The sequence below is a fragment of the Corvus cornix genome, chromosome 2 (genome assembly GCF_000738735.6).
Source record: "Corvus cornix cornix isolate S_Up_H32 chromosome 2, ASM73873v5, whole genome shotgun sequence".
Taxonomy (NCBI): Eukaryota; Metazoa; Chordata; class Aves; order Passeriformes; family Corvidae; genus Corvus; species Corvus cornix.
Genome location: NC_046333.1, coordinates 127,036,921 through 127,062,653, shown reverse-complemented (window position 1 = coordinate 127,062,653; position 25,733 = coordinate 127,036,921). Strand labels below are relative to the sequence as shown.

The 25,733-nt window shown below is 38.7% G+C and overlaps 1 long non-coding RNA gene across 1 annotated transcript; it reads right to left on the bottom strand.

Moving 5' to 3' along the window:
• Positions 1-9,496: 9,496 nt before the first annotated feature.
• LOC109145391 lies at positions 9,497-14,205 on the bottom strand. Its single transcript, XR_002046750.3, has 3 exons — positions 13,822-14,205; positions 10,903-10,997; positions 9,497-9,620 (listed from the first exon to the last, which is right to left on the bottom strand). It is a non-coding gene; the product is annotated as an uncharacterized LOC109145391 (long non-coding RNA).
• Between the last annotated feature and the right edge of the window lie 11,528 nt (positions 14,206-25,733).

The window sequence follows — 25,733 nt, the reverse complement described above, 5'->3', positions numbered from 1 at the left end:
TCTTAACAAAGTGATTAGTTCTGAACTCTTGGCTGTTTTACTTTATTCACAAGATGATTTTCACCACAGATGTAAATTAAGAGAACAGCCATTATCTATGTATGTACTAATCCAAAACTAATTAATTATAAAAACCATTGCACATCCAGGTTCAAAATTCCCAAGGCGATGCCCACATCTCTGACTCATTCTTCTTGTCTTTAATTGTGGACATATTCTCTAGACATCACAATCTATGATTCCTGTATCTGTTCGTAGAAAATAAATGGAATAAACCAGGGACTCAATATTCTTATCTAGTGTTCCAATATTTTTTATAGTGACAGAGAAATGTTTTATAACATTCCAGTCACAGAAACATAAAAAGACTCAGGCTGGAAGGGACCTGAGACAGTCATCTAGTCCAACCTCCTGCAGAAATAACAACCTCAAAATATCACACAAACATTTCAGAAAACATAATAAAATAATATATATTAATTTTACTTTGCATAAGAGCTGCTTTCATAATTCATTCTTAAAATGCTTGCTAAAATTCAATTTCACTTACTGGTATAAATTTGGGAATGAAGTATAAGAACCAGTGTTCTCAGTAAACTCTGGAAGAAATAAATGCACTTTCAGAATGGTTGGCCGTGTAACAAGAAATGTGTAGGGTTAATGTACACGAACCGTTAATGTACACCATATGATGATGTTCAATAAGATAAGAGTGAAATGATAAGGGAAAATAATATATCTGAGGTCCAAAGTCTTGCATTAGATGAGATTAACCTTCCTACAAGGACAGCAAGTTTTAGTGCAAAGGCAACAATAGCATCATATGGCCACTTAAAAAAAACATCCACAGCAATACGTCTGTAAGAAAAATAGTGAACTGAAATTCAGTGATTGCTGTATATGGCAGAGAGCAATACAAAGATGAGGAAAAGAAGGACCGTCCTTCACTCAAAATTACTATCTCCATCAAGGTACAGATTGATTATTGTAAAGGACAGAAACACTTTATTTCTCCCATCAAGTGAAGCTAAGATAGCCTTGTTCTGTGTATCTGCATTAGAAGTACTCAAGGTGTGTAAGTAAGGCAGCCACAACCTAGAACTTTATCACACCAGGTTGTCCTAACATACACTTCCTTTCCATCTTCCCACATCTTCCGATCCAGTCTGGTCCCATATTGTTCTACACATCTTAGATATTTTTCTGTGAGTCCTCCACTTCTTGTTTGTGTCTTACAGCCTCCTCTTCACACTTTTTTTGTTCAGTTTCTAAAACACAGAAGCCAAAATATCTTTATTTAGAACTGTTTTCTTGTCACTTCAAGAAGCTGTCAAAGACTGATGTTATTGAGATCATCTGAGTGGTTTTAATCTTCCACTAAAGAAACACAAGGGTATAGTCCTTTCAAATAGAAGTAGGCATTTTTCAAGACACTGTTACTGGGAAGCAGGAAATTGGGGTAAACTGCAAAGAAAGAGACAGAATGTGAATTCCTCACAAAAGTAATAATTCCGATTTTTTAACTATCTGTCCTGACAGGTAAAGATGTTCTTCAGAGCTGAAGTGAAATAGCTGGGAGAGTCCTTCATGCTCTCCCACATCCCTGCTCTGTCAGCCTGAAATGGGATGGACAATGGCCAGGGAGATGGTAAGGGATAGGGAGATTTCTTCAGGCCGCCTTCTTTTCTGAAAAGGTAGGAACATGAATTCGTGGGTGTGCCATCATGCACTTGTCTCCACTCAGTAGCTCTCTTGCTTTCTGCCTGTTGTCAAGCTGAGATCAACTCCTTGGCTTCTTGCCAGTCTGTTTACATTCTTTCAGGTTTTCAAGGCCATCTCTGGGAAGAAAATGGATGAAAAAACTTATTTTAAACTGGAAGGAGACCTGCAGCCTGCTCTGTTGACCTGGGACTCACACAATTCTCTCTGATGCTTTGGCAGTACACCAGAGTTTATTTTTTTGTATCCTCTGTGAGAAGAGTAGCATAACTAGGTAGGACAAAGTGTGATTTCATGGTGGCAGGGAGCATGGAATGTGCTAAACTTCAACAGGAACTAACAGAGTGAGCAAGCCATATTTTTGACATTTTGAGGCACATAATATTTTCATCAGAAATTTTTAAAAGCAGATGTTCATTTAAGAATAGAAAATATATCAATATTTATCTACTAAAAACAACTAATTCCCCCCTCCTGTTTAGCATCACAAAGCCTGCTCATATCCCAGTGGGATGCCCACTATTGAAGATGGTTATGGAATAAGTATGATTTCTTGCAAAAACCTTTCTCAATTTCTCTACAATTCACATTAAATCTTGATCATTCCTCACATTCCCATACTTCAGTTAACCCACTAGAATTTCCCACTTGGGATGCCTTTTAATTGCACATCCGTAAGAAGTCTACACAGAGCCAAGGTGCATTTTTTTTTTAGTGCAAATACAGAAATAAAGTGTCTGTAGGTGACAGAGTTGGTCTAATGGCTCTGAGGTACTTGTGAGTTTTTGTGGCATTCCTGAAATTGTTTCTGGTTCTTAACAAATATGATTCTTAGGTCGCATATGCGGGAGGTGCCAAACATGCCCTGGTGAAAAAGGAAGGGTACCAACAAGTCACACTGTGCCAGGCTGTCCATGCACCACCAAGCAAGTGAATACACTTATCAAAGAATCATAAAATCATAGAGTGGTTTTTGGGTTGGAAAGGAACCTTAAAACTCATCTAGTTCCAACCCCTGTGCAATGAGCAGGGATATTTTCAACTAGATCATGTTTCTCAGAGCTCTGTCCAAACTTAAGTTGAATGTTTCCAGGGATGGGGCATCTACCACCTCTCTGGGCAATCTGTGCCAGTGTTTCAACACTTTCACTGTAAAGAACTTCTTCCTTGTATCTAATCTGAATCTACCCTCTTTTAGTTATAACCATTGCCCCTTGTCCTATTGCGACATACCATACTAAAAAGTTTATCCCCATCTTTCATATAGGCCTCCTTAAAGTACTGAATAGCTGTGGTGAGACCATCTCTTCTTCCGGCTGAAAAAGCACAACTCTCTCAGCCTTTCCCCATAGGAGATGTGTTCCAGCCCTCTACTCATTTTTGTGGCTCTCCTGTGTAAGACTTGCTTGCACAGCTCTGTGTTCTCCCTGTGCTGGGAACCCTAGAGCTGCTACAGTACTCCAGGTGGGATCTCACGAGAACAGAGGGGTAGAATCACCTCCCTTGACCCGGTGGCCACTCTTCTGATGCAGCACAGGATATGGTTGGTTTTCTGGGATTGCCCAGACATTTCCAGCTTCTCACCCACCAGCAGCCCTAAGTCTTTCTTGGCAAGGCTGCTTTCAATCCCTTCATATCTGAGTTTATATAGTACCAGGGTTTGCCCTGACTCAGGTACAGGACCTTGCCCTTGGCCTTGTTGAACCTCTTGAGGCTCTTGTGGGCTGGCTTCTCAAGCTTGTCCATCTATGTCACTGATAAAAAACATTAAACTGTACTGTCCCAGTACAGACCCCTGGGGGACACCACCTGTCACTGATGTACATCAGGACATTGAACCCTTGACCATTGCCCTCTGGTTGGTACCATGGTCCAACCAGTTCCTCATTCACCAAACAGTCCACCCATCAAATCCATCTCTCTTCAATTAAGAGAGAAGGATGTTATAGGGGACTGTGTCAAAGGTCTTACGGAAGTCCAGATAGATGACATCCGTGGCTCTTCCCTTGTCCACTGATGTAGTCAATGCCATCACAGAAGGCCACTATGTTTGTCAGGCAGGACTTGCCCGTGGTGAAGCCATGCTGACTGTTCTGACTCACCTCTCTGTCCTCCATGTGCCTTAGCATAGCTTCCATGAAGATCTGTTCCATTATATTCCCAGGTAGTAGGGCTGAAAAGACAGTAGTTCTCAAGATCTTCCTTTATACCCTTTAGAAAAATGAGTGCAATGTTTCCATTTTTCCAGTCACCTAGGACTTCACCTGACTGTCTTGATTTTTCAAATGTCATGGAGAGTGGCTTGGCAACTACATCAGCCAGTTCCCTCAGGACTTTGGGATTGATTTCAACATCCCATAGACTACAGTATGTTCAGGTTCCTCAAGCGGTCACAAACCTGATCTCTTACCATGAGAGGAATTTTTCTCCCCTAGTCCCCATCTTGCAGTTTGGATGCTTCTGCAACTTGCACTATGCATATGGAGCTTAATGTGGAACATAACAAGAGAGAACACCGCCTGTCTAATAAAGCCTTTAGAATGGAAATCAGCTAAACTACTGCTGTGGTGCATAAATATGCTTATTTGCACAGGTACATATCTGCATTTTACATTTGTAACAAAACTTTAATGTGTTGCTTGTGTAGGCACGTTTCCAGCAGCTCAGTAGATCAAAAAGAAAAATAGTTTAGAATAGCAGCAAAACAGTTGAAATCAAAATCATGATTTTTTTTTTCGTGTCCCTTTGTTATTAAGAACTCTGTTTGAGAAACTGTGAGAGAACGGTATCCCTCACTGGCTCATAGGAATTATTCTTTGTGACTATCACCAATGTGGACAGTAAAATTAAAAGGTATGGTAAATTACAGGCAGAATAGCCGCCATTAATATAGACAAATAAGCTTTGAATTGGGTTTTAAGCAGTATTCGATGAAAAAAGTTCAACCACAATAATAAAAAGAACAATAACCTTTCCAGTAACCATAACTTTGTGGTTTTTAACTTCTGTTTTGATAGAAGAGTTAGCACTTTTTTACTCATTGTTTCAGAAGAAATCATGGATCATGAATTTTAATGCTTCATCTCTGAGAAAAGAAAAAAAAAAGTCTGTGTCAAAGCTTCTGTTGCTCCTGTTTTCCACTAATGAGTCTCTCAGGCAAATTAGAAGCAAGCAAAAAATATTCTTAGCCACCAGAGGCAACCTACAATTAAACTTGAATGAAATATGCGGTAGCATTTTGACAAAAATCCTAACATCACAAATAGGTTTTGGACAAGAACCTTAAAAAATAAAAATAAAAATAAAAAATAAAAATAAAAATAAAAATTAGTTATGTTAGAAGTTATCTTTGAACTGTCCCATTTTACCCATGTTTCAGGTCAGAAGTATTCAGGCTGCTGCTTATTGCTATGCCTTCACTGTGCTCAAACCAACAGTAGAGGGCACAGCTCCCTGCTGAAAGTCCCAAGCAGGAGGCGGTGCGACTGTGCCTCATTCCGATTAAAATGTTTTCAATGAGGAACGACGTTTTGATTAAAACAATAGTTTCAACAGTCAGTGACACCTCTGAAATGCTATTTATTCAACAGTCAATTCTGTACAAAAATCATGAGATGTAGTTATGCTTAATTCAACTTCCAGAATAAAGGTGCTGTCACGTATCACTGAAGAATCATGGAATGCTTTGTAAAGAACTTTAAAGATCATCCAATTCCCTGCCATAGGCATGGGCAGGGAACTTTTCACTAGACCAGGTTGCTCAGGGCCACATCCAGCCTGGCCTTGAACACTTCCAGAGATGGGGCATTCACAGCCTTTTTGGACAACCTGTTCCAGTGCCTCACCACCCTCACAGTAAAAAATTTTCTCCTAATATCTAATACAAACCTACCCTCTCTTAGTTTAAAGCCATTCCTCTTTGTCCTATCATCACACACCCTTGTAAAAAAGAGCTAAAATTTTTGGAACTCCAAAAATTGAATACATTTGGTTACCTTGGACAAACATCTGCTCCGTACATACAGCTCCACAGATATGGCTCATATTGATTCTCAAGCAATAGCAGTGATACATATACACACACGCACACACACACACACAAACATATATATATATATATATATATATATATATATATACACACCTGGCAAAGCTACATTCAAACTGATCAGCAGCTCCAGCTGAAGGGTGCAAATCCTGACAATGTATCATTCAAGTAACAATTTTCAGCAATCTCCTGACACACAAATATGATTTTCAGCTTCTGGTCCTAAACTCTGGGGTCTGTGGATTCTTTTAAACATGAAAGACAAACAAGAAGAGCAAGCCTGCTTGGTGAAAACCCATAATGTACAGAAAGTAAAACGTACCAACATAGCAGTATGTCTTTGTCTTTTGTATATTGTATCTATAAATCTGGGAGTCTGTTGCCACTATATATGCTATTTTCATAATAAGATACAGAGTTAAAAGGAAAAGACAAAAACAGAACTACCCCATCATTTTTATTACTGATCGTTTAATGTTGTATCAGTATAACTGCAAAACATAAAATTTGTTTTTATTATCATTCAGTGTCTACCTACAAATCCCTTCTGGTATCTAAACATATTAGTGCAATTAAATACATTCCCTGAATATGAAGTACAAAATGACAAATATAAAGTTTTGTTGGTATTTGCTAGAAAATATGGATTACATATTCCTACTAGCCAGTTACAAGAAATTTTTATGACTACTTCATTATTTGGACACAAGTTTTTCCCTTGCTTCAGGGTTTGGCTGTTCTTTTAACTGGGACAGGGAGTTATAGGACAGACAATTCTATACTTTTTATATAGATTGGTGTACTATATTTCACAACTTAAAATAAATGCTCAGTTAGAATTAAAAGCCTAAAACTGTAGGCCATAGCAGATAAAATTCCCCAGTTAAGAAGTCACTTTTTCCCTCACACAGAGGAGCCAGGTTTGATCCTATCCACAATACCCAGCTGTGCACACACAAACTGAGCTGTGTCTCTGACATTAGCAAAGCCCAGTGCATGAAGCAGGTGTGAGGTAATACGAGACAACAGCTCTTGCATAACCATCAGGGACCTACTATCTCACACCTTTATGCCATAGGCCAATGTTTACTATGACTTATTTTATTTTTGAGGTGATCCTTTTCTCTTGCACCCTCTGCAATACTTTGCACAAGGATGGCCAGAGCTTCCTCAGATCAAGCAATGCCTGCTGGTTTGGAAGCACTCTCCTATTTCACTCCAGAACTTTTATGACTTTGCAACTTCCCCCCACTGGTTTACTTATAATACCTGTATGGGAAGATTATCTAATACATTATTTCCTTATTTCATTTTGACCAGACCATTACAATAACAGTATCTCAATTCTTTGTTAACATGAAAATAAAAAGGTCACCATGAGAGCCAGTGAAATATTTGGTAAGAGTATTTGCATTTGTCTTTTTCACAAATCAATTCATCATTGAGATATGTCATATTTGGAACTCACAAAATGAAAAAATAATTTCAATGTTTCTATAATATAATATTTTTCAGAAGAGCTTTCTGGTTTTTTTCTGACTAGCGTCCTTAAAATAAGACTATGTTACATGCATTCCTATGCTATGTTCATTTTTCACTTCATAATCTCAAATAAGGTCAGTAGGTGTCCTGCTATGCATAAAGTTAAACACTTCTATAATGTTTTATATACATTTTAAACACATTAATAATGTAGGTTCAGAGCTTTAGACATTAAAACTTTGAACGCATTCATCCAGAAAGCCAGGGATTCACTTCTATTTATACTATGAAGGTTTTGCCAAGGATATCACATTTCATTAATCCCAGTTTCCTGGAAGGGTGCTAACACTTTCCCTGCAGAGTGGGGTAGCCTAAAATGTGTAGACAATAATCAGTGGTTGATGGAATACAGGGTTGTGTTTTAAGAAGTGTATTACCATCCATTATCCTCAGCCTTCCTATGCCCTGAGATGCTGGGACATTTTTTGTGGTTGCTGTCTCAGCAATTTAGTCCCATAGTTTTAATGCATTGGAAAAACATGACAACATCTGGACCACAAGTACAATGGAGGAATGCACAAGAGTCACAAAATTAATGATAAACTGCTTTAAATAGTATTATTTTAACTTAAATTTATAAATAATTTATTTCTATCCCTATTGCAATTTACAAAAAGCTCTTATTTTGGAAAAAATATTTCAGTGCTCTTTGAGTCCAGGTATTTCCTCCTAGCATGAAGATGTTGTAAAAAAAGCCTTGAAATGGGTTTTGTCACCTAGATAAGGGATCTGCAAGAAGTTGCCCAAATGGAAAGAGCTGTGCAACAAGCTGTAAGCTTTCAGCCACCCTTTCTAAGCTCCATTTCCTAGGACTTTGTTTAAAGTTAAACCTAATTTCTTTGTCATCTGGAGAAAGGCTGATTGCACAGCCACACTATAACTTCAAGAATTAAAAAAAATGGGAAGTCTATTCAAAAAACCACTAGACTTTTCCTTTGAATCCTGGCTCACAGGCTTTGCGTGAGGTCAAGAGCTCCTTCATAACATTAACCTTACTCCCTGCATTCAAGCAGAAGGAAGGGCTTGGCAGGTTTTTATTTGAAGTTGTAAGAACTAGCAGGTTAGACTTTAATTAAGAAATATTAGTAATTAATTATTTTAACAACAGTGATAGGATCACAGCTAAAAGCTGAAGTACACTTTGGAATGTAGAAACAGCAGTAATGGGCGGAATCATAAGCCACTTGTGTTGGGTTTCAAGAAGCAAACCAGTTGTTGTGTCAGTCACACACAGTCTGCTGCATTAAACCAGAGTCTAGAATTACTTTATAGCCAGGCTGATGAGACAGTGAAAAGGTCACAGTTCTGAAATCTTGGCTCCTCTTCCAAGAGATCATTTTACCAAATCTCTGCCATGCTCACCTTGTGCAGAAAGAACGTTTTTCATAGTCATAAAATTGACATTGATTGTCTGATCAAGCAAAAGAAACTATGGTAATATTTCCAAATTACATTCCCATTGCATCTGTATAACAGGGTAAGATTTATATTTCCTTTGGTGTTATTCCTATTCATTCTTTTCTTAGAAAATTCCAAATTACCTTGCCCCACTCTTCTGTATTCTTTGTCACTGAATTTCTTTATATGATATTGTCCCTATATCATGCTGCAATACACCATCTGTTTCGCACAAACCATAAACACATTTTCAAATCTCTCTGCATTAGTCCCATCTAACAAGTCACTTTCTTTTTCAGTGGTTCAGCTGATAGTTCTTGACTACAGGTCTTTGATATTATCTATATAAGTAATTCACAGTAACCAACACAGACTACAGATGTAGATGGTAGACAAGGAACTGACGGGTCTCTCTCTCTTTCACCTTGCTGTGAGTGTGAACAACTGCAGATGATTTGGTGCTCTGGCTCATATAGGAGTGAAGGAACTTATGTCCTACATTATTCCAAAGGAACAATGATAATTGATATCAGATCTATTCAAAAGTCAAAATTTCTGTTCTGCAAGAAGCACATTCTGAAACAAAATGGCTGATATCATTTTAGTAATCTGACTGGGATCAGAGACTAAGCAGGCGAAGCTGTCTCTCAGCCAGAAGTTTGTGGTGGTAATTTCCCTTTGAACGCTTTCTATTCTGATAAAACATAATTTCTGAACAACCAAAAAAAATGAACAAAAAATTGCAATCCACCTATGTTAGAGATGTACCTAAAAGCTGTAATATCCCTCGTCATCACTGCAGTGAGTTTTACAGGTTAGAACACTACTTGCACAATGGTGTCTGAAATTCCTGACGTCAGCTGTGGACATCTGCAAAGGCAGATATCAGTAGTTTCCTATTACTGAGGATAGCCTGTAAGAAAAACAGGAAAATGTCAACAGGTTCCAGTTTTGCAACGCAGGATGACAAGGCAAGACTTACATAATGTATATTAAACCTTATTTTATATAGAATTAATTACTCTGTACACGCAGTTCAAATGTTTACAGATATAGATAACACCACAGCTATTTAACTATGCTGCAGTACTTGTCAAGCATAAGGTCCTAAAAATGCAACCCTGCTTATAAGTATGTATGAGACAGAGTTTAAGCGAAGCAAAATCCCATATGTGTTAGCAGAATTTAGCTTCAAAACAGTCAGGTATCAGTCCCCAAAAGATTGCCTTGAAGATTCCTAGCACTACAAAAATGGCCTGAGATCATTCCCAAAACATCTGAAGCTGGTAGGACTTAGTAGCTTTTGGACGTCCTTTCTTGTTGAGAGCATTGCTAGTTGTATTAATGTAGTATTTAATAATATATTGACCATTTTCATGAACAGTGATATGGTTTTCCACCACTAAAAGCTCCTGAGATTGACTATTTCTTAGAGATTGTCAAAATCAATGTTCTAAAATCCACATATAAATTTCTTAAATCCGTGACAAGGATTTTAAAAAAGGCTGAGCATCCATTGCTTTCTGTGTAGTCTTCATTTTTATACCATAATTATCCTCTGGGTTATTTAGTGCAACCTTGTAGTACCTTTAGTGTAGTACAACTTCAGTGTATCTTTGGACAACATTTGAGCAGTTAGAATGATTTATATTTTAATTTGGCATCCAACTCACATCTGTCTTAATATATGTACTGAATCAAAAAATAAACACTTTTTGATTGTGCGAACCATAGTTTCCTTATTACAACCCTTTCTCTTAGCACTGTTTTTCATGCCATTCTGAAGTCACATGGAATCAATAAAGGTTGGTTAGAAAATGTTAATGTCTTTATTGTTCAAGCAGGCATATAAAAGCCCATATGTAAGTTAGAAATTCAGAAGAAATTCAAATCAGAGATCTTTTCTTAACAGTTTTCATCGGTAGGGTTTTTTTTAAAGAAGACAGCACCTTGCAAGGACAAAAAAAGGGAAAGCTTGAGCTGCAGTTATCAAGGCAACAATGGTAAAAGCAATCTTTAACAGAAATACAGATTTTTTAATAATATATTTATTTCTTTTAATTATAAAAATAATCAGCTACAGGTATTATTAACATATCAAGTGTCTTTATTATGTATACAGTTCCATGGGAAAGTGACATCAATTTACTACTGGTACAGAATTAGAAGCAGAAAACTTCAATTTTTTGTTTTACCTGGGACCTGACCACTGGACAAAACAGATCAGTTTCTGGGTCTTCTCTGAGTGAATTGGAAACCTTCCAGATGCAAACAGATCATCAATGTTGGACTTCCATTCCACATGAAATTTAAGCGTAAGGATAAATAAAACCCATCAGGTTAGTAAAAAGGGGGCCTGAAGAAGGGGATGTGAGACATTTATTTTTTCATTCTCTTTTAAAAAAAACTATATATAAAGACTATTTGCTTTTCAGGAGTATTTATATAGATTATGATATGCTTGCTAATTCTGTTATACTAGTTGGCAACATCCTTTAAATGGCAGAGAAGATCCAAATTACATTCTTTAAAATTAGGACTTGTTGGCAAGTATTCTTGTGTTAATGGTAAAAGGTAACTTCCCAGTAGGAAACCTCCGGGATACTCACTGATTTGAGGAGGAGAATGTAGGAGGAGACTTTCCAAACACAGCTACTCAATTGTGCTTTTTTTTTTTTTTTTTAATCTTGAGTGGGAGATTTATACATATGCAAAAATTACACTATTACTCCCAATGAAAACACTCTGGACTTGGGGTTTTTTTCCCTCGGAGAGTCTTATTACCTTGATAGCAAAGGAGATTTCTTTCTGCTGATGTGTAATGTTGTAAATGCTGTAAGAACTTCAGGTACATATTTCTAAGCATCATGCACAATTAGAGGTGCCTATCACTACAATGGAAGTCAATACAATTTTATGTGATAGTAAGCAAGAAATTAATGACAATGACCAATAAGCAATGTCAATAACATCTGAGTACACCTGGGGCAGCTCGTACTCTAAATTCAGAAAACATCAAATACCCGTAACTGTTACTTCTGTGAAGAAATAGACCTTTAAAATACTGTCATACTCTCTGGAGTAGAAGATGTATTCACATATATTTCACTGGAATTTTGGAACTGTGTCAAAGAGAGACGTGCAGGTTTACTATGACTGATGCACTCATATACATACCTAGAATTAAAACTTTCAATGACTTTGGCTTAACTGCTTAAACTGTCAGGTTTTTTCTCTAGATACTTAAAAATAATCTCATATAAAAAGATGTGAATATGGAGAAAACTGCTTGCCCAGTATAAAAATCTTTGAAATCTCTAACTTGGCTGTCAGAAAGACTTTACTGATTGATAAAGTTTTTACCACACTTCATGCATTTTCAGGGCTGACTGGAGGACCCCTCTCTGGAACATAAACGTTGCAGCAGTTTCATTTCCATTGAGGCCAAACTAATGAGCAAGGCACAGAGCACACAGTGGCTGGAACGAAATATGCCTCAGAGGCAGAGTCAACGAAAGAAAAGCCAAAGTCAAGTTTTTAAGGTCTGTTCACATGTATCATCCCTAGGAAAATTTTAAAAAAAAGCGTATGTAGATAGCATTGGGAGTTATTTTATTTTACAAAAACAATACCATCCCTGCATATGTAAAGTTGAATTTGCAAGACCAAATTGGGTTAAGTTGACAGTGCTTATTGAGCTAAATTTAGATAATCTAAATCCATATTTAAATAATGAAGTAGGGCTGTAAGGTACAGGTATAAAAGTAAATAACCTCTGGTAAATGTTTAAAAGGTCAGCTGTACAAGTACATTGAGCTTGATACTACATCATGTGCTTTTTAGAGAGCCTGATCACCCGATGCCCCACTATAATTGTAGCTGGAGCTCCTCAAAGCTACAAGCATGCTGATCACTGCAAGGTGGTTGGGTTTGTTGGTTTTGCTCCTCCTGGCTTTTCAAGGACAGCAAAGAAGAAGGAAACCCAAAAGAAATTAAGGAAGCAAAGAGGGAAAAAAGTTACCTAGTAAGGGCCCCAGCAGCTGTCCAGTACATTAAAGGTCTCCAGATAATGAAGCATGGTCTGATTTACAAAAATTTAAAACCATCTCTAAAATAACAGATTTTATTTGTTTTCCAGTGCCTTAAAGTCCTGCTAATAGTCATCAGCATGCTACAAACTATTCATCTTCTATCCATGTAATGTTATCTTTGGCACCTTTTTAGATTTCATGAACATTCCAACATGAAAAACTATGGAGATGGATTATACATTTTTAATCCAGGCATTAGGAACACACAGCCAGAACAATCTTCCTCTTCTCTGTCAGTGATGTAGTTATCTCACTTGATACAGCCAGGATGAGAAAGGGGTGTCCCCTTAGAATTGCTTTTAGTTGTAAAATGCACTTCAGCTGTGTTTATGCAGCACATGATTAAGTGTTTAATAGTTTTCTTTGAATCAATAGTTTAAAATATGTTGAACCAGTAAGGATATTAAGTTGAAAACACAGCAATTCAGATTTAAAATTAAAAGGAATTAGAAAAAAAAGGGATTGAAATCAGAATTTTAAGATTAATACTTTACATTATTACATTATCACATTATCATTTCCATGTTCTGTTTCTATATTTTAGAATCTCCTCCTTGTATTTTAAGATGCTTTTATATTTTTGTTTGTGATGTTGCTGAAACATCATACAAGTAAGCCAGGACTAGTCTTTTGCTGTAGAGTTACTTAGCTCCTACAGAATTGCTAAGCATATTCATAGGAGATATGGCATTTAAAGAAATTCTTATGATTTTCAAATTGGAAGTTTATATTCCACCGGAAAAAAAAAGCTCAAGATAAAACATGCAACACTAGACTAAACAAAAATTCCTTAAAACTCTATGACATTCATGGCCATACCATCAAAGTTTTGCAGTAAATGGGACTATTGTGGGTAAATATTGCACCACGTGTAACAAACTGGTTACACTCCTCAAAATGCTATTTAATATACTACATTTCTAAAGACATGGAAATAAAGGCATGCACTGGAAACTGTTAGCAGCAGAGTTAGAAAAATGTATGTCCTTTGCAAGCTGTGCTTGTGCACGTCTGTGTACTTACCCCTAAATGGCTTTCAGGAATCCGTGCAGTTCTGCCCACCCAAGGTAAAGCCTGAGCGAGTCCTGACAATGCCAGGGCAACTCAGCTGATCACCATAAATGTGCAAGCATTCACAAGAACGTTCTCAGTTTCATCGTCAGACCCTAAGAGTGCAGAGTGCCTTTACTATTTCTCACTGATTGTGCCATTTCTTTGTACTAGAACCAGCAGAATTGATCCTGTCCATTGGTTTTTAGCTTCATCTCATTCACTGGAAGGCAGACAGGATTTTGAATGCAGCTGAGGCTTTCAACAAGCGGGATAGCTTGGCAATTGTCACTGTTTGACAATTGCAGGTCGGTTACTGACGTGCTGAAAACACATATCTCTCTTCCCTTTCCTTATCAAAACTGCAATGATGAGGACTAGAAAAAATAGGCCTTGTGTAAAGTAGGTGGAGATGATTTCCTCTTATCCTGATACAGCAAATATTTCCGACTTTGCACATGCTTCTAGATGGATGTTTTACCCAAATGCCCATTTAAACCACAGACCCTTCAAGAAGAGCTGTGTTTTAAAATGTGTGCTAGTGAGCTTGTGTTGTTTCATTCACTTTTTGTAACAGGAAATGTTCACAGCTTTTGTGTTTGTTTTCCACTTCATTTACAACATGGACTTTCTCAGACAGACTGTTTGAGTTATGTGTGGCACTTCTGTCTTACCAATCAGAAAAGAAAATTCTAGATCAGAACTCCAAGAAACCTTGAATCCATGAATAACAGACTTTCAAACCCAACTGGGGCAGGAAAAATAATTCCTTATTACTACAGAACTTTTTATATTAAGGAACCATTATAACACAGTATTATACATTATTAAATACTCCTAAAATGTAACTACTCATAGTGCACATTGAAAAAAAGATACCAGCAAAATGTTTTCAAAGAGAATTTCAAGGATAAGCACATATGATCAATGCAATCATATACTTCTGAACACATTATTTTTGCACCACTATTTGTACTACTCTGCAAAGCAGAAGGAAAAATTCCTGTTATTTTCTCAAAAGTTCTAAATTTTGTCTTGTTGATAATGGGTTTGCAAAGTTCAACTAATCAATACTTATAAAGCATATTCTTATTTTTGTTCTGTAAGAATAAAGCTATCATTATGTATTTAGGATTTTAAAGTGTGTTTTTATTTACAGGTTGGCTTATGCAATGAAAACCTGAATGGTATCTTGACAGTCTTGAATTCAGTAAAGACTAGGGTAAACATAATCACAGCCTGATTATGATAATACACAGAGCAGTTAAATTAAAATCTATGCTGTCTCTCATCTGCCTTTTTGAAGACTTGGAAGTAATGCAGGAGTTCATTTGAATGAGGTTGTTGAGATTTGAGAGCATGATCCTAGGTATGAGTTTATGGGATCCCATAAGAAATTCTGTATTGTTAGGGCTCCATTCTCTAGATAGATATGGGCTTTTTGTGTAGAAGTAAGAGTTCACTGTTACTGGTTCCTACCTAATCCTGTGTTTCCATCTGTCTGTCTATTTAAAATCAACCCTAGTGTTCATCACCAGCACAGTCTCACAATACTGAAATTTCACTCAGTTAAAGGAAGGAAAAAACAGGGAGAAATAACACCAGAAATGCACTTTTCTTATGTTGTCTTGTGAAGCAGTGACTAGTCACACTAACTCCCTCATAAAGGCACAAGATAACCAGAGATAGAATCTGAAATGAAACAGTATTTTAACAGTGCTATGCTATCAGTGTTTTAAAAGGAATTGTGTGATAGTTGCTGTTTTATTTCACTTGCACATCTAATACATAATTATTTGGCATATGTCCATGGAAAAATAAAGGACCTTGGTCAGGCTGTACATTTAAGTCACACACTTACAGCACCAATTTCACTACTTCTCAAGCACTGGAATTCTCAGCTTTACAAATGGCTCCAGCCAGGACAACTGAATTACTTAATAGTGGCAAAGATCTGAAGAAGGTAAAGTCAGGCTCCACAAGGAACAACATGAAGCAGTAGAATGGAAATCAGGTTTCCAGTTGACCCCACTCTGTAACTTACATGGTTTTTGTCTGAAATGAATACCTGCCTTAAATTATGTCAGCAAACATTAACATTATCTGTTAGGGTTTTGCAGCACATGTTGCTACAGATAGAGCTGCTTCTTTTACATTTGCATGCCTCTGACTGTACAGTGTTTACAGCAGTGCTGTAAACATTTACAGGTCTTCACATTTCCACTATAAAATACAGAGAAATTTCAAATTCCTGTTCCGAACATACTTGAAAACTGAATTGTTTTAAATACAAAATACCACCTCCGCTGCAATAAGCTTTATTCAGTGGGACATACTCCTAGGACCACCTTCTCAGCTAACCAGTGTGTGTATCCAGAAACTGGATCACCAAGGCCTTGGTGAGTGTCTTGCCACCACAATGTAGTACCAAAAAGTATATCAGAACCTGTGAAATGAATGAAATGACATTACACGTGGTTGGCTTGTGCAGCATTGCTGCCTTGTGCCGTTAGCCTGTTAAGCATGATGACAGAAGTCAATAGTCTAACTTAATTCCATGTAATGCAATTGTAAGAAACACAATGAAATCATACCAAGACCTGTCTTTATTCCATTCCAAAACAGGCACTACATTTATGGATAATTTTTCATATGAAACAGGTTTTGAGATATCACAAGCAATTTACACCTGAAAAAAAAAAGGAGAGATCATTTAGTCTCATTCTCCTTACTTGGAATTAAAGGAAAAAAATTGTTCATTTTTAACAGAAGTGCAGAAGAGAGAGCAGGAACTGCAGATAAGCACATAACAGCTAAAATGCAATACTTCAGCTTAGTCTTAGACCTCCACCTTGATGAAGGAAAATTTCCCTTTTCTCAAAAAAAAAGTGTGTTTTCCTAATAATGTCAATCTCTGATGCAGAATCATGAATGAAATGGGAGCTCATCCATGAACATGGGAATGAGGAACTCAATATTCATAAGCATTCTCCACTTCTATGCTAATTAAAAGACAGATAAATAACATTTAGTCAGATATTCCTCCAATCCTCATCCTATTACCTGATTAAGTAAAGCTCGTAAAAGACTTCTTTCTGTTCATAAGAATGCAAAAACAGTTATGAAGAGGCCAATAATCCTCTCAGGTAATTGATATCTTCTTAATGAGCAATCCTGAATCCACAGCACTCTGCCTTAGTGGTTATCCCTTTAACTGCCATGAGCAGAAGAATAATCATTTTCACTCCTCGCAGTTCTTCAGAAAAAAGCTGATGGTGCTTGTGGGAAAAGAGAGAACAGAGACACAGATACATCACTTTGACTGGTTTCAAAGGAATTACCTTCCTTGTGATGGCAAAAAAATTAAATTTTGCAAAGAGATTACAAGTGGAACAGCATTGAGAAATGGGAACAAATCTGTTAAGGCAGAACAACAGCTTCCTATACAGAACTGTTTCATTCAGAATCCCTTTAAAAATCTCTCTAACTGGCTGTGTCCTGTAATTTCGCAGATTTAGAGTGGGCCTGAGCTGCAGAGTTGTGGGTTCAATCAGTTGAAGACCTTTGCATGTGTGCACAAGCATGACACAAAGTGGGCAACTACATCTACTGGTTTGTCTCAAGTTCATTTCCAACATAAAGACTTCACCCTTCTTCCTTTAGAGTAACTCCTTCAGAAATTAATTTTAATCAAGTACAAGTAAAAACATTAGGTAGAAATAACTTTGAAAATCAAAGAGACCTGATTATGACAACCAAGAAAATGAATAAGTTATTCATAGCCTAGGAAATGGTAAGGAAAAGGAAATGTCCTTAACTTGACCAAAGAAAGGCAAGCTTGTTTCACAGAATGTCTAGACTTTGACTACCAGTGAAGGAGAGTTCTCTTATCTTTATAGCAAAGAAAGATAATAAAATACAAACAGGCTTGCCATTTAGGACATAAAGCTATCAATATATTGACATTCAATAGGACTTGCTAGCAATATAAAAGAGATGGAAAGGAAAGTCACCGTGTAGTAATTTGAATGGGTGATTTCTCAACAAGAAAAGGAAAAGGAAAAGGAAAAGGAAAAGGAAAAGGAAAAGGAAAAGGAAAAGGAAAAGGAAAAGGAAAAGGAAAAGGAAAAGGAAAAGGAAAAGGAAAGGAAAAGGAAAGAGAAGAGAAAAGGAAAGGAAAGAAAAGAAAAAAGAAAAGAAAAGAAAAGAAAAAGAAAAGAAAAGAAAAGAAAAAAGAAAAGAAAAGAAAAGAAAAGAAAAGAAAAGAAAAGAAAAGAAAAGAAAAGAAAAGAAAAGAAAAGAAAAAAGAAAAAAGAAACCACCAGGATTCCCAGTATACTGCTGCCTATATTAGGATCATGCACTCTAACTTCCTTACAGGCCTTATTCAAGTTCTTCTGCAGTATCAGAGAGCTCAAATAAAATGCATTTATTTTTTGACTTTTTAAGTCATTACATGTTTTCAATGCTCTGATATAACCAAGAGATCACACTGTAAAAACTGCAGCCTGAAATGAGCACTTCCCTCACCACCAATCTGTTGCCACCTGATGATCCCCTTTTAGATATCCATTACCTTCACTTCCCATTTTATCTTTGGGGAGTTACTTCTCACATTTGACAAATCTGTGAAATCAAGAAGCTGGGATATCTTAGAATTGTAGAATCATAGAATCGTAGAATGGCCTGGGTTGGAAGGGATCATAAAGATCATCTACTTCCAATGCCCCTGCCATGAGCAGGGACACCTTCCACGACCAGGTTCCTCAGGGCCCCATTCAACCTGACCTTAAACAATTCCAGGGAAATCCATTATGTCCCTGATATTCACTGTACTGGGTGATGTGTAACTTCTGCTTAATTTTCTCATAAATATATACATACACACACCAGGGCGGGAATTTAAGACTGAGCTGGGAAAGGCCCCAAACCAGATACAGCGGGGCAGGGGAGTAGCATGTGTCTGCTAAAGCTCTGCCACACAGCCATGATGACCCAGGCCAGGCCCACACCACTGAATTCAGCCACAGCTGAGCCTGCTGGGCCCACCCTGCTGACTTTCTCAGCACCAGGTAAGACAGTTTCCTTAGCACCGTTTTTGACCCTTTGGTCACAAAAGCATCAGCTCTTCACAGGAAACCTGGTGGCACAAAGGCATACTTTTCTGAGGCCACAGATCTGATGTGTGGTGGTGATTCAGCCTGCTCCTATTGTCACTGGAATCTTTAGCAAAATGCTTGTTAACTGCAGCTGAACAGGATAAAGCAGTGAATGGGGCCAAAAGACTGCAAAAGTTAGTGTCTGGCATGACAATCTAATGCAATTGAATCCCATATGTGTTTGGGACATTCAGTATCCAGAGCAATGCAATAATGTGAATCGCTAATGGTTGGACTTGATGGTCTTAGAGGACTTTTTCAACCCAAAAAATTCTGTAATTCTAATATAAAAGAGCAAGACATGCACTGCCAATATTTTTAGAAATGGTATCTCAGAGCATAGCCTCTCCTGCCCTGCTGTAAGCTCGATCCTACAGCTGGAGGGTGTTAACCAGGAGGCAGCTGAGGCCTGAGGCAATCTGGTCATCCAGGCTGTCCCTTGAAACCAAACTGCTTCCTCATGATAAGGAGACACTAACCCTTGGCTCCCCAGCAATGTGACATCAGGAAATGTTTAGATTTACCCTTTAAAAATGTGTTAGGACAGATTTGGTAGCAGTGGCGCAAAAAGCTGTCAGCAACTGATGCAATAGATCCACCCCTGTCTTATCAGGAGGTTCCCCATGAGGAAGAGCAAGGAGGGGGACATCCACAGCCCCTTCAGTGCAAGTGATTGGGCTTCCCTGCACTCCTCAGGGGATGCCAGATCTGTATGTCCCCCTCTGTCCCTCACCAAACTGTGTGCTCTTGCATTGATCTGCACCATTGTGAAGTGTGGTCTAATATCCTCTCAAGACCCTTTATTCTTAATTATATTCATGGAATCATACAGGTTGTTTCTGCTACATATTTTGGAGTCATGGTCCCATGGATCCATTGTGTCTTCTCTCTGTGAAAATGCATGTATTTAAGAGAAATGCTTGAAACAGCCACAGTCCAGCTATTCAGAGTGCTTTCAGCCCTTGCACAAGTCCTACAGGATTAATGTTAAGGCAGAATTTCCCAAGGCTGTCAGCTAAGAGCTAACAGTTTGTAACACAGATTCTTTTGTTATTGGGTCGAGAGAGAGAAAGGCTCCAGGGAAAGCCTCCAGACAGCTTTAGATAATTATTGCAAAGGAAAGCTCTGCCAAGACCTACAGAATTGTTTCCTATTCCACTCATTGTACCTTGCCTCCCCTCCTAGGTTCCCCTGGCATGAATGTTGCTGTCCTATCCTGTGATCTTTCAGCTCTGCTTCCAAGAATTTGCTGTAGACATATTTCTTTCCTCAACTGACATTTTAACTCATTTGAGAATATCTGATTGATGAGAGGGAGGTGGAGAACAGATATTTGGCTCAAGTAGTTGCAAGACCAGACACTTATGTACTGGAGATCAAGCTCTAGATCTGTTTCTGAACTCGTTTCTGTGATACTACAGCAAGTTGTGTCAGTTGTGAAAGGAACACGGATAGAATTCAAATGAATTATTCAACAGAACAAGATTGTAAGTATAAAGGACCACATATTAAAACTTAATTTTGTTCAAGGCTGCGACATACATTGTGCTCTTACTCATGTTCTTCTGTATATCTGCAAACACACAGGAATATAGTTATTCCAGTGAGACGGTTGGACTAATAATAACACTCAGCAGCTACTCCTGAGCTCTTGTTCCTAAAGGTTATGCTTTAAAATCTCTAAACACCACAACAGAAGTGATCCACTTGCCACAGGGCTGGAGCTTCTGTTAACTAGGAGATCTTTTAGGCAGTCAGTACTTCAAGGAAATTAAAAGCTTCGTTTTAAATGGCTGAACAAGGAGTTAAGTACCATTTGAAAATGCTGATGTAATGTGACTCCTGCAAAGCCACAAAGAAAAGGGGTGCAAAGTTAGGAACAGAAATGAGTTTCTGTGCAATGCTCCCATCCTAGACATGTCTCAGTTCCCTAGAGCAGACCTACCATTAAAACACAGCATTCTAAAAACACCTTCCACTCTCTCTCTTAAACAGATGTGTGACCTGTCCTGGCATAGTCAACTCCTTCTACACATCCAGTTTTCTAGGCTGCAAACCTTTGCCCAAAGAGAAAGAAGAGGGGACTCAATTTCTAATCCTTGATCCCACCCTCATGCTCCTGGCTCAGAGTACAGGACCAGTTGGTTCTAATTTGACTGCATACCTAACAAAGACAGTGGTTAAACAGCATTCACTTAAGTGTTGGCTTCTGTGACATAAAAGTCACAAAAATCTTGAATTTCTGCTGAAAGACAACATGAATGACCACAAATAAGACAACAGTGAATGAAACAAACAGTAATGCACCATTTTGCAAATAAGGGGAGGCACAAGAAAACTTAAAACAGGTTCCAGAAGATGCATTTTGGCACCTGTAATGAAACTTAGGATGAATGCCAGTGGCTAAATTCAGTAGAGAACTCCAGAAAGCAGACACCAGGCTGCCTCTCTCATTTATGAGACATCTAAATACCACCGTTGTGCAGGAATGCCATGTGCAGTGGTGCCCACACAGCAGCCAGCTTATGGAGACCTAAGTGTCCAGACAGACTGGAAGCAAAGTGTCACACAGCCACTCCAGGGGGTTTTAGAAAGAAGAGAGGTGGTGGCGAAGCCCTGGGTCACACTGCCATACATGGCACTCTAAGCACACTCCAGAAGTGTTAGTCGTGCCCATACTAACAGCTGGAGAAGGAAGGTTTTGGCCATGGTCAAGTGGAGGCTCCCCAGTGTGGTTTTGGCAAATATCAGCTAGAACTCTCTGCAAGAGAGCCTAAATTCACTAAAACAAGTGAAATGATGGCTTCCAGTAGACTGTATGGAATCAAAGATGCAAGAAGTTCAGCTATACAGACTCAGGACATGTTATGGCCCTTATTCCAGGACCAGAAAGTGAGTCCTGGCTTGTTTTATTTACCCCAAGAGGCACAGATAATAAGTTCACTTCAAGGCACAGCAGACATGCTTAATTCCCCTCTGGAAAAGCAGGGGGTATTGGTAACTAGCACATTAATTCAAGAAGTAGGTGGCTCTTCCCTGCTCAGCCTGAGGCATCCCTGTCACCTCTGCAAGTGCCTTGTTGGGCAGCCTTTGAACCAGCTACACTGTTTTTAAACAGGAGCTCTTCACTGATCTAACTTGGTAGCACGCACATGGTGAGTGTGATATCATGCCTCTCTGTAAACTCTGAAAACAAAGTGGCAGCAAACAAGAATATGCAATTAAATTATTTTTAGCCATCGAGCCTCTCTTGGTTAGTGCTTTTGTTCTTTGTTTGGGTAGCTTTTTCTCTGCCAAATGAGAACGGCAACAGTGCCAGTAAGAAGCATTAGCTCATGTTTGTTCAATGGCTACCACTGTGAGAGCGCTAGGTACTGGAAGTGAAGCACATCTTAGCAGTCAAAAATGTGCAGGCTGAAGAGTTGCCCCAGTGCCCAGGCTGGGATGGCTACTGATTCTGAAGAGCCTTAAGCCATGATAGGAAACAAGTCTACTATTGGCATATAAATAACAGCATGTAAAGCACAACTAAACAGGAATACACACTCTCCAGAAAACTAAATGAAGCTTTCTCTATTTCAATAAAAAGCAGTTCAGTTAGTCATATGTCTTCCTCCTTCATGAATTACTGGATGCAAGATGCAAGAGAAAGTCCCTAGTTTAATCTTTTTTTTTTACTCAACCCAGTTTAGCAGGAATTTAGTGTGAATGCCTCTAGAAGCACCTCTGAACACAATGTTGTGATGCAATGTGCCAGTCACTAGGGAAAAGTGATGCACAATCATGAGACTTCTGTATTATTTATGCAATATCACACCTAAGCAGGATGTTTACCCAAGTGCTGCTCAGCTCTGATATCCTGGGTGTTCCCACTCAGCTATGGCTGCTCTGCAGGGGTAGATTACTAGATTACATCCTGATCGCCATAACCCAGAGGTGGGGGCCATGCGTATACCCTCTGTATGCTGACACGAAGGAGGAAATCCAGAGCAGTAAAAATGACAGATATGCAAATAAATTTTTTAAAAAACCAAAGAGATGCAGCCCAGGACACAACTGGCTTTCTGGGCTGTGAGTGCACATTGCTGGCTCATGTCCAGCCTCTCATCCATCAGCACCCCTAAGTCCTTTTCAGCCAGGCTGCTCTTGATCTGTTCATCCCCAGCCTGTGTCGATACTGAGGGCTGCCCTGACCCAGGTGCAGCTCCTCGCACTCGATCTTATTGAGCCTCATGAGATTCCTATGGGCCCACTTCTCCAGCTTCTTCAGGTCCCTCTGGGTGGCATCCCATGCCACAGGTGTGTCAATTGCACCACTCACCTTGGTGTCATTCACAAACTTACTGAGGGTGCACTTGATGCCACTGTCTGTGTCAATGATGAAGACACCAAACAGGAATGGTCCCAGTATGGACACCTGAGGGACACCACTTGTCACCGATGTCCATCAGGACATTGAGCCACTGACCAGTACCCTCTGCATGATATGTGGCCTATTCTTCATCCACTGAACAGTCCACCCATCCCATCAATCTCTCTCCAATTCAGAGTGAAGGATGTTGGGGGGACTGTGTCAAAGGTCTTACAGAAGTCCAGATAGATGACATCCATGGCTGTCCCTCATCCACTGATGTAGTCACTTCAACCTAGAAGACCACTAGTTCAGTGAGGCAGGACTTGCCCTTGGTGAAGCCATGCTGGCCATCTCAGATTTCCTCCCTGTCCTCCATGTGCCTTAGCATAGCTTCTAAGAGGATCTCTTCCATGATCTTCCCAGAACAGAGGTGAGGCTGACAGGTCAGTAGTTCCTGAGGCGCTCCTTTCTACCCTTTTTAAAAATGGGTGCAATATTTCCTTTTTTCCAGACACCAGGGACTTCACCTGACTGACATGACTTTTGAAATACCACAAAGATCTTTTAACAGGCATTTATATTTACAATGTGCCTATGTGAACCAAGGAACCTGCCTTGAGTCCTTACAGTGATATTTAAGTATCTCATAACTGAGAAAGACAGGTAGAGAAGCCCTTTCTGGAACCTCACACAGAGAGTGAGGTGACAGTGGTGCCATGGCTGAAATGAGCACCACCATTCATCTGACTCAGAAAAGTGATGCAGAAACTGGTTTAAATAACTGATCAGATTTTCCATATGAATCCTCACTGTACCCTTTAAAAAACTCACAACTGGTTAATGATGATTACCTATGCTCAGCTGTATTTACTGTGGCTGTGAATTTTCCCTTACCCAGAGCTTGCAGCCAAAACTGAAAGCACTGGCATAGTGCTAGCGCTGCCCATGCTTTGCCCAGTGGCTTTCCATAAGCTCAGGGATGTCCAGCTAAGCCAGAATGTGCCAGAACTACAGAGCCTTCTTGGTAGTGCTGATGTGGCCATGCACCATCCAGGCCCCCTGCACCCAAATGACTCCGATATTCTTTTTTTAATGCTTGGGCAAACTTTCAGATAGAAGAAAACACAGAAAAACTTACCTTGCTCCTATAGTGGTTGTTTCTGGCGTGGCTTTTAGGTGTGTGTGAAACTATATAACAGCAACTGCTTATGGAAAACGGGAGCATTAAAACATGCAGATTCACCTAAATATGATCTTTTAAATCTGAGTATCTTTTGTTATGCATCAGAAAGTAATTTTTTTTTCTTCACGATCTTGTTTCACTTTTAAGAAAGGGAGTAAATTACAATCAACAGCACATCCTTAATAGGTGAGTTATATTGCATACTCTTCTTTCACAGGCTGAGCCGTCAGGATGCTGTGGGTCTTACTCAGGATGTCGTGTCACTGGGCAGGTGACCATTGCCTTATTCACAGTGACATCTATCGGCAAAAGCAATATGCAAAGGGCTTCATTTTCTATTAGAAGGCTTTTAGAGTGCCTCTTCTATCTTTAGCATTTTTCTTTATCTTCTCCACATCTCCCCACTCAATTGTTCCCGGTCAGTTCAGAATTTTAGATTACTTAATATAGCTTAGTCTTTTATCATCTTTTCAAACCCAATATCCCTCTTCTCAATCAATCATTCACCTGTTTCCAACGGGGGATGATTTTATATCATCACCACTATTTGCCAGTTTATTAATGAAAACATAAACTATAAAAGAAGTTGAAGCTTCACAAGGACAAAGGGAAAACAGAAATAAAGGAAAAACTCCCTGAAAAACACCAAGAATGACTGGACTAATTTTTTTTCCTTAAAATGGCCAAAGTGCTGCTAAAAAAAAAAAGGAAATATTGAGACCACATTTCTGTCTGTTGTTCATACAACTGTAGAAAGGAAAAGAACTGGAAGAAAAGTATTGACATTTAAACAGCTGATATTTCATTCAAAATATTTACAAACCAGAAACAGAAAAATAATTAAATCAGATCTTCACAAAAATATGTATTTCTTCTACCTGTTGCATGTAACCTATATGATTTTCATCTGAAAAATGAAACTGTCAGTAGTATCTACAAATTATTCAAATTTATCTACCCAAGTATGTGGATGAAATTGACAAAATAGAAACAGACACAGGAATTGACAGTGCAGCACATCAGTTCTGTTAAGCAGAGGCAGAGAATCTTTGTGTTCACATGACAATCCAGTACTCTCCTGTCAGAGACATTCCCTGGCCTCAAATTCTGCTGCATGGGAGAAGAGACGCAAATCACACATGCAAATGTTTCACCACAGTGAAAACTTGTACTTGGCATAAATGATGGA